The sequence below is a fragment of the Carassius gibelio genome, chromosome B18 (genome assembly GCF_023724105.1).
Source record: "Carassius gibelio isolate Cgi1373 ecotype wild population from Czech Republic chromosome B18, carGib1.2-hapl.c, whole genome shotgun sequence".
In the NCBI taxonomy this organism is placed as follows: domain Eukaryota; kingdom Metazoa; phylum Chordata; class Actinopteri; order Cypriniformes; family Cyprinidae; genus Carassius; species Carassius gibelio.
Window position 1 is genome coordinate 26,563,631 of NC_068413.1, and position 11,429 is coordinate 26,575,059.

Here is an 11,429-nt window from a genome sequence, read left to right on the forward strand (position 1 = left end):
CATAAGCTTGTTTCAGTTTGGCAAGATTTGCACTGAATACTGAATGAAACAGCTTCATCTAATAGAGAGAAAAGCTTTTGAGCAGATTTGGGCTTGATTTCACTTCATTTCAACAGAAACAGTATTTCAGCATTACTGGACTCAGAAAGCTGTAAACTGACAACCTTGATCATTGAAGTCCTAACATTAGTTTTTGTGCATATAACTTCTAACACATTAAAAACTGTCTTACAGCATTGCAGAAAACATTGTACTTCATAAGACATAAGCTTGTTTCAGTTTGGCAAGATTTGCACTGAATACTGAATGAAACAGCTTTATCTAATAGAGAGAAAAGCTTTTGAGCAGAGTTGGGCTTGATTTCACTTCATTTCAACAGAAACAGTATTTCAGCATTACTGGACTCAGAAAGCTGTAAACTGACACCTTGATCATTGAAGTCCTAACATTAGTTTTTGTGCATATAACTTCTAACACATTAAAAACTGTCTTACAGCATTGCAGAAAACATTGTACTTCATAAGACATAAGCTTGTTTCAGTTTGGCAAGATTTGCACTGAATACTGAATGAAACAGCTTTATCTAATAGAGAGAAAAGCTTTTGAGCAGATTTGGGCTTGATTTCACTTCATTTCAACAGAAACACTATTTCAGCATTACTGGACTCAGAAAGCTGTAAACTGACAATCTTGATCATTGAAGTCCTAACATTAGTTTTTGTGCATATAACTTCTAACACATTAAAAACTGTCTTACAGCATTGCAGAAAACATTGTACTTCATAAGACATAAGCTTGTTTCAGTTTGGCAAGATTTGCACTGAATACTGAATGAAACAGCTTTATCTAATAGAGAGAAAAGCTTTTGAGCAGATTTGGGCTTGATTTCACTTCATTTCAACAGAAACACTATTTCAGCATTACTGGACTCAGAAAGCTGTAAACTGACAATCTTGATCATTGAAGTCCTAACATAAGTTTTTGTGCATATTACTTCTAACACATTAAAAACTGTCTTACAGCATTGCAGAAAACATTGTACTTCATAAGACATAAGCTTGTTTCAGTTTGGCAAGATTTGCACTGAATACTGAATGAAACAGCTTTATCTAATAGAGAGAAAAGCTTTTGAGCAGATTTGGGCTTGATTTCACTTCATTTCAACAGAAACACTATTTCAGCATTACTGGACTCAGAAAGCTGTAAACTGACAATCTTGATCATTGAAGTCCTAACATTAGTTTTTGTGCATATAACTTCTAACACATTAAAAACTGTCTTACAGCATTGCAGAAAACATTGTACTTCATAAGACATAAGCTTGTTTCAGTTTGGCAAGATTTGCACTGAATACTGAATGAAACAGCTTTATCTAATAGAGAGAAAAGCTTTTGAGCAGATTTGGGCTTGATTTCACTTCATTTCAACAGAAACACTATTTCAGCATTACTGGACTCAGAAAGCTGTAAACTGACAATCTTGATCATTCAAGTCCTAACATTAGTTTTTGTGCATATAACTTCTAACACATTAAAAACTGTCTTACAGCATTGCAGAAAACATTGTACTTCATAAGGCATAAGCTTGTTTCAGTTTGGCAAGATTTGCACTGAATACTGAATGAAACAGCTTTATCTAATAGAGAGAAAAGCTTTTGAGCAGATTTGGGCTTGATTTCACTTCATTTCAACAGAAACACTATTTCAGCATTACTGGACTCAGAAAGCTGTAAACTGACAATCTTGATCATTGAAGTCCTAACATAAGTTTTTGTGCATATAACTTCTAACACATTAAAAGCTGTCTTACAGCATTGCAGAAAACATTGTACTTCATAAGACATAAGCTTGTTTCAGTTTGGCAAGATTTGCACTGAATACTGAATGAAACAGCTTTATCTAATAGAGAGAAAAGCTTTTGAGAAGATTTGGGCTTGATTTCACTTCATTTCAACAGAAACACTATTTCAGCATTACTGGACTCAGAAAGCTGTAAACTGACAATCTTGATCATTGAAGTCCTAACATAAGTTTTTGTGCATATTACTTCTAACACATTAAAAACTGTCTTACAGCATTGCAGAAAACATTGTACTTCATAAGACATAAGCTTGTTTCAGTTTGGCAAGATTTGCACTGAATACTGAATGAAACAGCTTTATCTAATAGAGAGAAAAGCTTTTGAGCAGATTTGGGCTTGATTTCACTTCATTTCAACAGAAACAGTATTTCAGCATTACTGGACTCAGAAAGCTGTAAACTGACAATCTTGATCATTGAAGTCCTAACATTAGTTTTTGTGCATATAACTTCTAACACATTAAAAACTGTCTTACAGCATTGCAGAAAACATTGTACTTCATAAGACATAAGCTTGTTTCAGTTTGGCAAGATTTGCACTGAATACTGAATGAAACAGCTTTATCTAATAGAGAGAAAAGCTTTTGAGCAGATTTGGGCTTGATTTCACTTCATTTCAACAGAAACACTATTTCAGCATTACTGGACTCAGAAAGCTGTAAACTGACAATCTTGATCATTGAAGTCCTAACATTAGTTTTTGTGCATATAACTTCTAACACATTAAAAACTGTCTTACAGCATTGCAGAAAACATTGTACTTCATAAGACATAAGCTTGTTTCAGTTTGGCAAGATTTGCACTGAATACTGAATGAAACAGCTTTATCTAATAGAGAGAAAAGCTTTTGAGCAGATTTGGGCTTGATTTCACTTCATTTCAACAGAAACACTATTTCAGCATTACTGGACTCAGAAAGCTGTAAACTGACAATCTTGATCATTGAAGTCCTAACATAAGTTTTTGTGCATATAACTTCTAACACATTAAAAACTGTCTTACAGCATTGCAGAAAACATTGTACTTCATAAGGCATAAGCTTGTTTCAGTTTGGCAAGATTTGCACTGAATATTGAATGAAACAGCTTTCTCTAATAGAGAGAAAAGCTTTTGAGCAGATTTGGGCTTGATTTCACTTCATTTGAACAGAAACACTATTTCAACATTACTGGACTCAGAAAGCTGTAAACTGACAATCTTGATCATTGCAGTCCTAACATTAGTTTTTGTGCATATAACTTCTTACACATTAAAAACTGTCTTACAGCATTGCAGAAAACATTGTACTTCATAAGGCATAAGCTTGTTTCAGTTTGGCAAGATTTGCACTGAATATTGAATGAAACAGCTTTCTCTAATAGTGAGAAAAGCTTTTGAGCAGATTTGGGCTTGATTTCACTTCATTTGAACAGAAACACTATTTCAACATTACTGGACTCAGAAAGCTGTAAACTGACAATCTTGATCATTGCAGTCCTAACATTAGTTTTTGTGTATATAACTTCTAACACATTAAAAACTGTCTTACAGCATTGCAGAAAACATTTTATTTCAGAAGACATAAGCAAGTTTCAGTTTGGCAAGATTTGCACTGAATACTGAATGAAACAGCTTTCTCTAATAGAGAGAAAAGCTTTTGAGCAGATTTGGGCTTGATTTCACTTCATTTGAACAGAAACACTATTTCAGCATTACTGGACTCAGAAAGCTGTAAACTGACAATCTTGATCATTGAAGTCCTAACATAAGTTTTTGTGCATATAACTTCTAACACATTAAAAACTGTCTTACAGCATTGCAGAAAACATTGTACTTCATAAGGCATAAGCTTGTTTCAGTTTGGCAAGATTTGCACTGAATACTGAATGAAACAGCTTTATCTAATAGAGAGAAAAGCTTTTGAGCAGATTTGGGCTTGATTTCACTTCATTTCAACAGAAACACTATTTCAGCATTACTGGACTCAGAAAGCTGTAAACTGACAATCTTGATCATTGAAGTCCTAACATAAGTTTTTGTGCATATAACTTCTAACACATTAAAAACTGTCTTACAGCATTGCAGAAAACATTGTACTTCATAAGACATAAGCTTGTTTCAGTTTGGCAAGATTTGCACTGAATACTGAATGAAACAGCTTTATCTAATAGAGAGAAAAGCTTTTGAGCAGATTTGGGCTTGATTTCACTTCATTTCAACAGAAACACTATTTCAGCATTACTGGACTCAGAAAGCTGTAAACTGACAATCTTGATCATTGAAGTCCTAACATTAGTTTTTGTGCATATAACTTCTAACACATTAAAAGCTGTCTTACAGCATTGCAGAAAACATTGTACTTCATAAGGCATAAGCTTGTTTCAGTTTGGCAAGATTTGCACTGAATATTGAATGAAACAGCTTTCTCTAATAGAGAGAAAAGCTTTTGAGCAGATTTGGGCTTGATTTCACTTCATTTGAACAGAAACACTATTTCAACATTACTGGACACAGAAAGCTGTAAACTGACAATCTTGATCATTGCAGTCCTAACATTAGTTTTTGTGTATATTACTTCTAACACATTAAAAACTGTCTTACATTTTATTTCATAAGACATAAGCATGTTTCAGTTTGGCAAGATTTGCACTGAATACTGAATGAAACAGCTTTCTCTAATAGAGAGAAAAGCTTTTGAGCAGATTTGGGCTTGATTTCACTTCATTTGAACAGGAACACTATTTCAGCATTACTGGACTCAGAAAGCTGTAAACTGACAATCTTGATCATTGAAGTCCTAACATTAGTTTTTGTGCATATAACTTCTAACACATTAAAAGCTGTCTTACAGCATTGCAGAAAACATTGTACTTCATAAGGCATAAGCTTGTTTCAGTTTGGCAAGATTTGCACTGAATATTGAATGAAACAGCTTTCTCTAATAGAGAGAAAAGCTTTTGAGCAGATTTGGGCTTGATTTCACTTCATTTGAACAGAAACACTATTTCAACATTACTGGACACAGAAAGCTGTAAACTGACAATCTTGATCATTGCAGTCCTAACATTAGTTTTTGTGTATATTACTTCTAACACATTAAAAACTGTCTTACATTTTATTTCATAAGACATAAGCATGTTTCAGTTTGGCAAGATTTGCACTGAATACTGAATGAAACAGCTTTCTCTAATAGAGAGAAAAGCTTTTGAGCAGATTTGGGCTTGATTTCACTTCATTTGAACAGGAACACTATTTCAGCATTACTGGACTCAGAAAGCTGTAAACTGACAATCTTGATCATTGAAGTCCTAACATTAGATTTTGTGCATATAACTTCTAACACATTAAAAACTGTCTTACAGCATTGCAGAAAACATTGTACTTCATAAGGCATAAGCTTGTTTCAGTTTGGCAAGATTTGCACTGAATACTGAATGAAACAGCTTTATCTAATAGAGAGAAAAGCTTTTGAGCAGATTTGGGCTTGATTTCACTTCATTTCAACAGAAACACTATTTCAGCATTACTGGACTCAGAAAGCTGTAAACTGACAATCTTGATCATTGAAGTCCTAACATAAGTTTTTGTGCATATAACTTCTAACACATTAAAAGCTGTCTTACAGCATTGCAGAAAACATTGTACTTCATAAGGCATAAGCTTGTTTCAGTTTGGCAAGATTTGCACTGAATACTGAATGAAACAGCTTTATCTAATAGAGAGAAAAGCTTTTGAGCAGATTTGGGCTTGATTTCACTTCATTTGAACAGAAACACTATTTCAGCATTACTGGACTCAGAAAGCTGTAAACTGACAATCTTGATCATTGAAGTCCTAACATTAGTTTTTGTGCATATAACTTCTAACACATTAAAAACTGTCTTACAGCATTGCAGAAAACATTGTACTTCATAAGACATAAGCTTGTTTCAGTTTGGCAAGATTTGCACTGAATACTGAATGAAACAGCTTTATCTAATAGAGAGAAAAGCTTTTGAGCAGATTTGGGCTTGATTTCACTTCATTTCAACAGAAACACTATTTCAGCATTACTGGACTCAGAAAGCTGTAAACTGACAATCTTGATCATTGAAGTCCTAACATAAGTTTTTGTGCATATTACTTCTAACACATTAAAAACTGTCTTACAGCATTGCAGAAAACATTGTACTTCATAAGACATAAGCTTGTTTCAGTTTGGCAAGATTTGCACTGAATACTGAATGAAACAGCTTTATCTAATAGAGAGAAAAGCTTTTGAGCAGATTTGGGCTTGATTTCACTTCATTTCAACAGAAACACTATTTCAGCATTACTGGACTCAGAAAGCTGTAAACTGACAATCTTGATCATTGAAGTCCTAACATAAGTTTTTGTGCATATTACTTCTAACACATTAAAAACTGTCTTACAGCATTGCAGAAAACATTGTACTTCATAAGACATAAGCTTGTTTCAGTTTGGCAAGATTTGCACTGAATACTGAATGAAACAGCTTTATCTAATAGAGAGAAAAGCTTTTGAGCAGATTTGGGCTTGATTTCACTTCATTTCAACAGAAACACTATTTCAGCATTACTGGACTCAGAAAGCTGTAAACTGACAATCTTGATCATTGAAGTCCTAACATTAGTTTTTGTGCATATAACTTCTAACACATTAAAAACTGTCTTACAGCATTGCAGAAAACATTGTACTTCATAAGACATAAGCTTGTTTCAGTTTGGCAAGATTTGCACTGAATACTGAATGAAACAGCTTTATCTAATAGAGAGAAAAGCTTTTGAGCAGATTTGGGCTTGATTTCACTTCATTTCAACAGAAACACTATTTCAGCATTACTGGACTCAGAAAGCTGTAAACTGACAATCTTGATCATTGAAGTCCTAACATTAGTTTTTGTGCATATAACTTCTAACACATTAAAAACTGTCTTACAGCATTGCAGAAAACATTGTACTTCATAAGGCATAAGCTTGTTTCAGTTTGGCAAGATTTGCACTGAATACTGAATGAAACAGCTTTATCTAATAGAGAGAAAAGCTTTTGAGCAGATGTGGGCTTGATTTCACTTCATTTCAACAGAAACACTATTTCAGCATTACTGGACTCAGAAAGCTGTAAACTGACAATCTTGATCATTGAAGTCCTAACATAAGTTTTTGTGCATATAACTTCTAACACATTAAAAGCTGTCTTACAGCATTGCAGAAAACATTGTACTTCATAAGACATAAGCTTGTTTCAGTTTGGCAAGATTTGCACTGAATACTGAATGAAACAGCTTTATCTAATAGAGAGAAAAGCTTTTGAGCAGATTTGGGCTTGATTTCACTTCATTTCAACAGAAACACTATTTCAGCATTACTGGACTCAGAAAGCTGTAAACTGACAATCTTGATCATTGAAGTCCTAACATAAGTTTTTGTGCATATTACTTCTAACACATTAAAAACTGTCTTACAGCATTGCAGAAAACATTGTACTTCATAAGACATAAGCTTGTTTCAGTTTGGCAAGATTTGCACTGAATACTGAATGAAACAGCTTTATCTAATAGAGAGAAAAGCTTTTGAGCAGATTTGGGCTTGATTTCACTTCATTTCAACAGAAACAGTATTTCAGCATTACTGGACTCAGAAAGCTGTAAACTGACAACCTTGATCATTGAAGTCCTAACATTAGTTTTTGTGCATATAACTTCTAACACATTAAAAACTGTCTTACAGCATTGCAGAAAACATTGTACTTCATAAGACATAAGCTTGTTTCAGTTTGGCAAGATTTGCACTGAATACTGAATGAAACAGCTTTATCTAATAGAGAGAAAAGCTTTTGAGCAGATTTGGGCTTGATTTCACTTCATTTCAACAGAAACACTATTTCAGCATTACTGGACTCAGAAAGCTGTAAACTGACAATCTTGATCATTGAAGTCCTAACATTAGTTTTTGTGCATATAACTTCTAACACATTAAAAACTGTCTTACAGCATTGCAGAAAACATTGTACTTCATAAGGCATAAGCTTGTTTCAGTTTGGCAAGATTTGCACTGAATACTGAATGAAACAGCTTTATCTAATAGAGAGAAAAGCTTTTGAGCAGATTTGGGCTTGATTTCACTTCATTTCAACAGAAACACTATTTCAGCATTACTGGACTCAGAAAGCTGTAAACTGACAATCTTGATCATTGAAGTCCTAACATAAGTTTTTGTGCATATAACTTCTAACACATTAAAAACTGTCTTACAGCATTGCAGAAAACATTGTACTTCATAAGACATAAGCTTGTTTCAGTTTGGCAAGATTTGCACTGAATACTGAATGAAACAGCTTTATCTAATAGAGAGAAAAGCTTTTGAGCAGATTTGGGCTTGATTTCACTTCATTTCAACAGAAACACTATTTCAGCATTACTGGACTCAGAAAGCTGTAAACTGACAATCTTGATCATTGAAGTCCTAACATTAGTTTTTGTGCATATAACTTCTAACACATTAAAAGCTGTCTTACAGCATTGCAGAAAACATTGTACTTCATAAGGCATAAGCTTGTTTCAGTTTGGCAAGATTTGCACTGAATATTGAATGAAACAGCTTTCTCTAATAGAGAGAAAAGCTTTTGAGCAGATTTGGGCTTGATTTCACTTCATTTGAACAGAAACACTATTTCAACATTACTGGACACAGAAAGCTGTAAACTGACAATCTTGATCATTGCAGTCCTAACATTAGTTTTTGTGTATATAACTTCTAACACATTAAAAACTGTCTTACAGCATTGCAGAAAACATTTTATTTCATAAGACATAAGCATGTTTCAGTTTGGCAAGATTTGCACTGAATACTGAATGAAACAGCTTTCTCTAATAGAGAGAAAAGCTTTTGAGCAGATTTGGGCTTGATTTCACTTCATTTGAACAGGAACACTATTTCAGCATTACTGGACTCAGAAAGCTGTAAACTGACAATCTTGATCATTGAAGTCCTAACATTAGTTTTTGTGCATATAACTTCTAACACATTAAAAACTGTCTTACAGCATTGCAGAAAACATTGTACTTCATAAGGCATAAGCTTGTTTCAGTTTGGCAAGATTTGCACTGAATACTGAATGAAACAGCTTTATCTAATAGAGAGAAAAGCTTTTGAGCAGATTTGGGCTTGATTTCACTTCATTTCAACAGAAACACTATTTCAGCATTACTGGACTCAGAAAGCTGTAAACTGACAATCTTGATCATTGAAGTCCTAACATAAGTTTTTGTGCATATAACTTCTAACACATTAAAAACTGTCTTACAGCATTGCAGAAAACATTGTACTTCATAAGGCATAAGCTTGTTTCAGTTTGGCAAGATTTGCACTGAATATTGAATGAAACAGCTTTCTCTAATAGAGAGAAAAGCTTTTGAGCAGATTTGGGCTTGATTTCACTTCATTTCAACAGAAACACTATTTCAACATTACTGGACTCAGAAAGCTGTAAACTGACAATCTTGATCATTGCAGTCCTAACATTAGTTTTTGTGTATATAACTTCTAACACATTAAAAACTGTCTTACAGCATTGCAGAAAACATTTTATTTCATAAGACATAAGCATGTTTCAGTTTGGCAAGATTTGCACTGAATACTGAATGAAACAGCTTTCTCTAATAGAGAGAAAAGCTTTTGAGCAGATTTGGGCTTGATTTCACTTCATTTGAACAGGAACACTATTTCAGCATTACTGGACTCAGAAAGCTGTAAACTGACAATCTTGATCATTGAAGTCCTAACATTAGTTTTTGTGCATATAACTTCTAACACATTAAAAACTGTCTTACAGCATTGCAGAAAACATTGTACTTCATAAGGCATAAGCTTGTTTCAGTTTGGCAAGATTTGCACTGAATACTGAATGAAACAGCTTTATCTAATAGAGAGAAAAGCTTTTGAGCAGATTTGGGCTTGATTTCACTTCATTTGAACAGAAACACTATTTCAGCATTACTGGACTCAGAAAGCTGTAAACTGACAATCTTGATCATTGAAGTCCTAACATTAGTTTTTGTGCATATAACTTCTAACACATTAAAAACTGTCTTACAGCATTGCAGAAAACATTGTACTTCATAAGACATAAGCTTGTTTCAGTTTGGCAAGATTTGCACTGAATACTGAATGAAACAGCTTTATCTAATAGAGAGAAAAGCTTTTGAGCAGATTTGGGCTTGATTTCACTTCATTTCAACAGAAACACTATTTCAGCATTACTGGACTCAGAAAGCTGTAAACTGACAATCTTGATCATTGAAGTCCTAACATAAGTTTTTGTGCATATTACTTCTAACACATTAAAAACTGTCTTACAGCATTGCAGAAAACATTGTACTTCATAAGACATAAGCTTGTTTCAGTTTGGCAAGATTTGCACTGAATACTGAATGAAACAGCTTTATCTAATAGAGAGAAAAGCTTTTGAGCAGATTTGGGCTTGATTTCACTTCATTTCAACAGAAACACTATTTCAGCATTACTGGACTCAGAAAGCTGTAAACTGACAATCTTGATCATTGAAGTCCTAACATAAGTTTTTGTGCATATTACTTCTAACACATTAAAAACTGTCTTACAGCATTGCAGAAAACATTGTACTTCATAAGACATAAGCTTGTTTCAGTTTGGCAAGATTTGCACTGAATACTGAATGAAACAGCTTTATCTAATAGAGAGAAAAGCTTTTGAGCAGATTTGGGCTTGATTTCACTTCATTTCAACAGAAACACTATTTCAGCATTACTGGACTCAGAAAGCTGTAAACTGACAATCTTGATCATTGAAGTCCTAACATAAGTTTTTGTGCATATAACTTCTAACACATTAAAAACTGTCTTACAGCATTGCAGAAAACATTGTACTTCATAAGGCATAAGCTTGTTTCAGTTTGGCAAGATTTGCACTGAATATTGAATGAAACAGCTTTCTCTAATAGAGAGAAAAGCTTTTGAGCAGATTTGGGCTTGATTTCACTTCATTTCAACAGAAACACTATTTCAACATTACTGGACTCAGAAAGCTGTAAACTGACAATCTTGATCATTGCAGTCCTAACATTAGTTTTTGTGCATATAACTTCTTACACATTAAAAACTGTCTTACAGCATTGCAGAAAACATTGTACTTCATAAGGCATAAGCTTGTTTCAGTTTGGCAAGATTTGCACTGAATATTGAATGAAACAGCTTTCTCTAATAGTGAGAAAAGCTTTTGAGCAGATTTGGGCTTGATTTCACTTCATTTGAACAGAAACACTATTTCAACATTACTGGACTCAGAAAGCTGTAAACTGACAATCTTGATCATTGCAGTCCTAACATTAGTTTTTGTGTATATAACTTCTAACACATTAAAAACTGTCTAACAGCATTGCAGAAAACATTTTATTTCAGAAGACATAAGCAAGTTTCAGTTTGGCAAGATTTGCACTGAATACTGAATGAAACAGCTTTCTCTAATAGAGAGAAAAGCTTTTGAGCAGATTTGGGCTTGATTTCACTTCATTTGAACAGAAACACTATTTCAGCATTACTGGACTCAGAAAGCT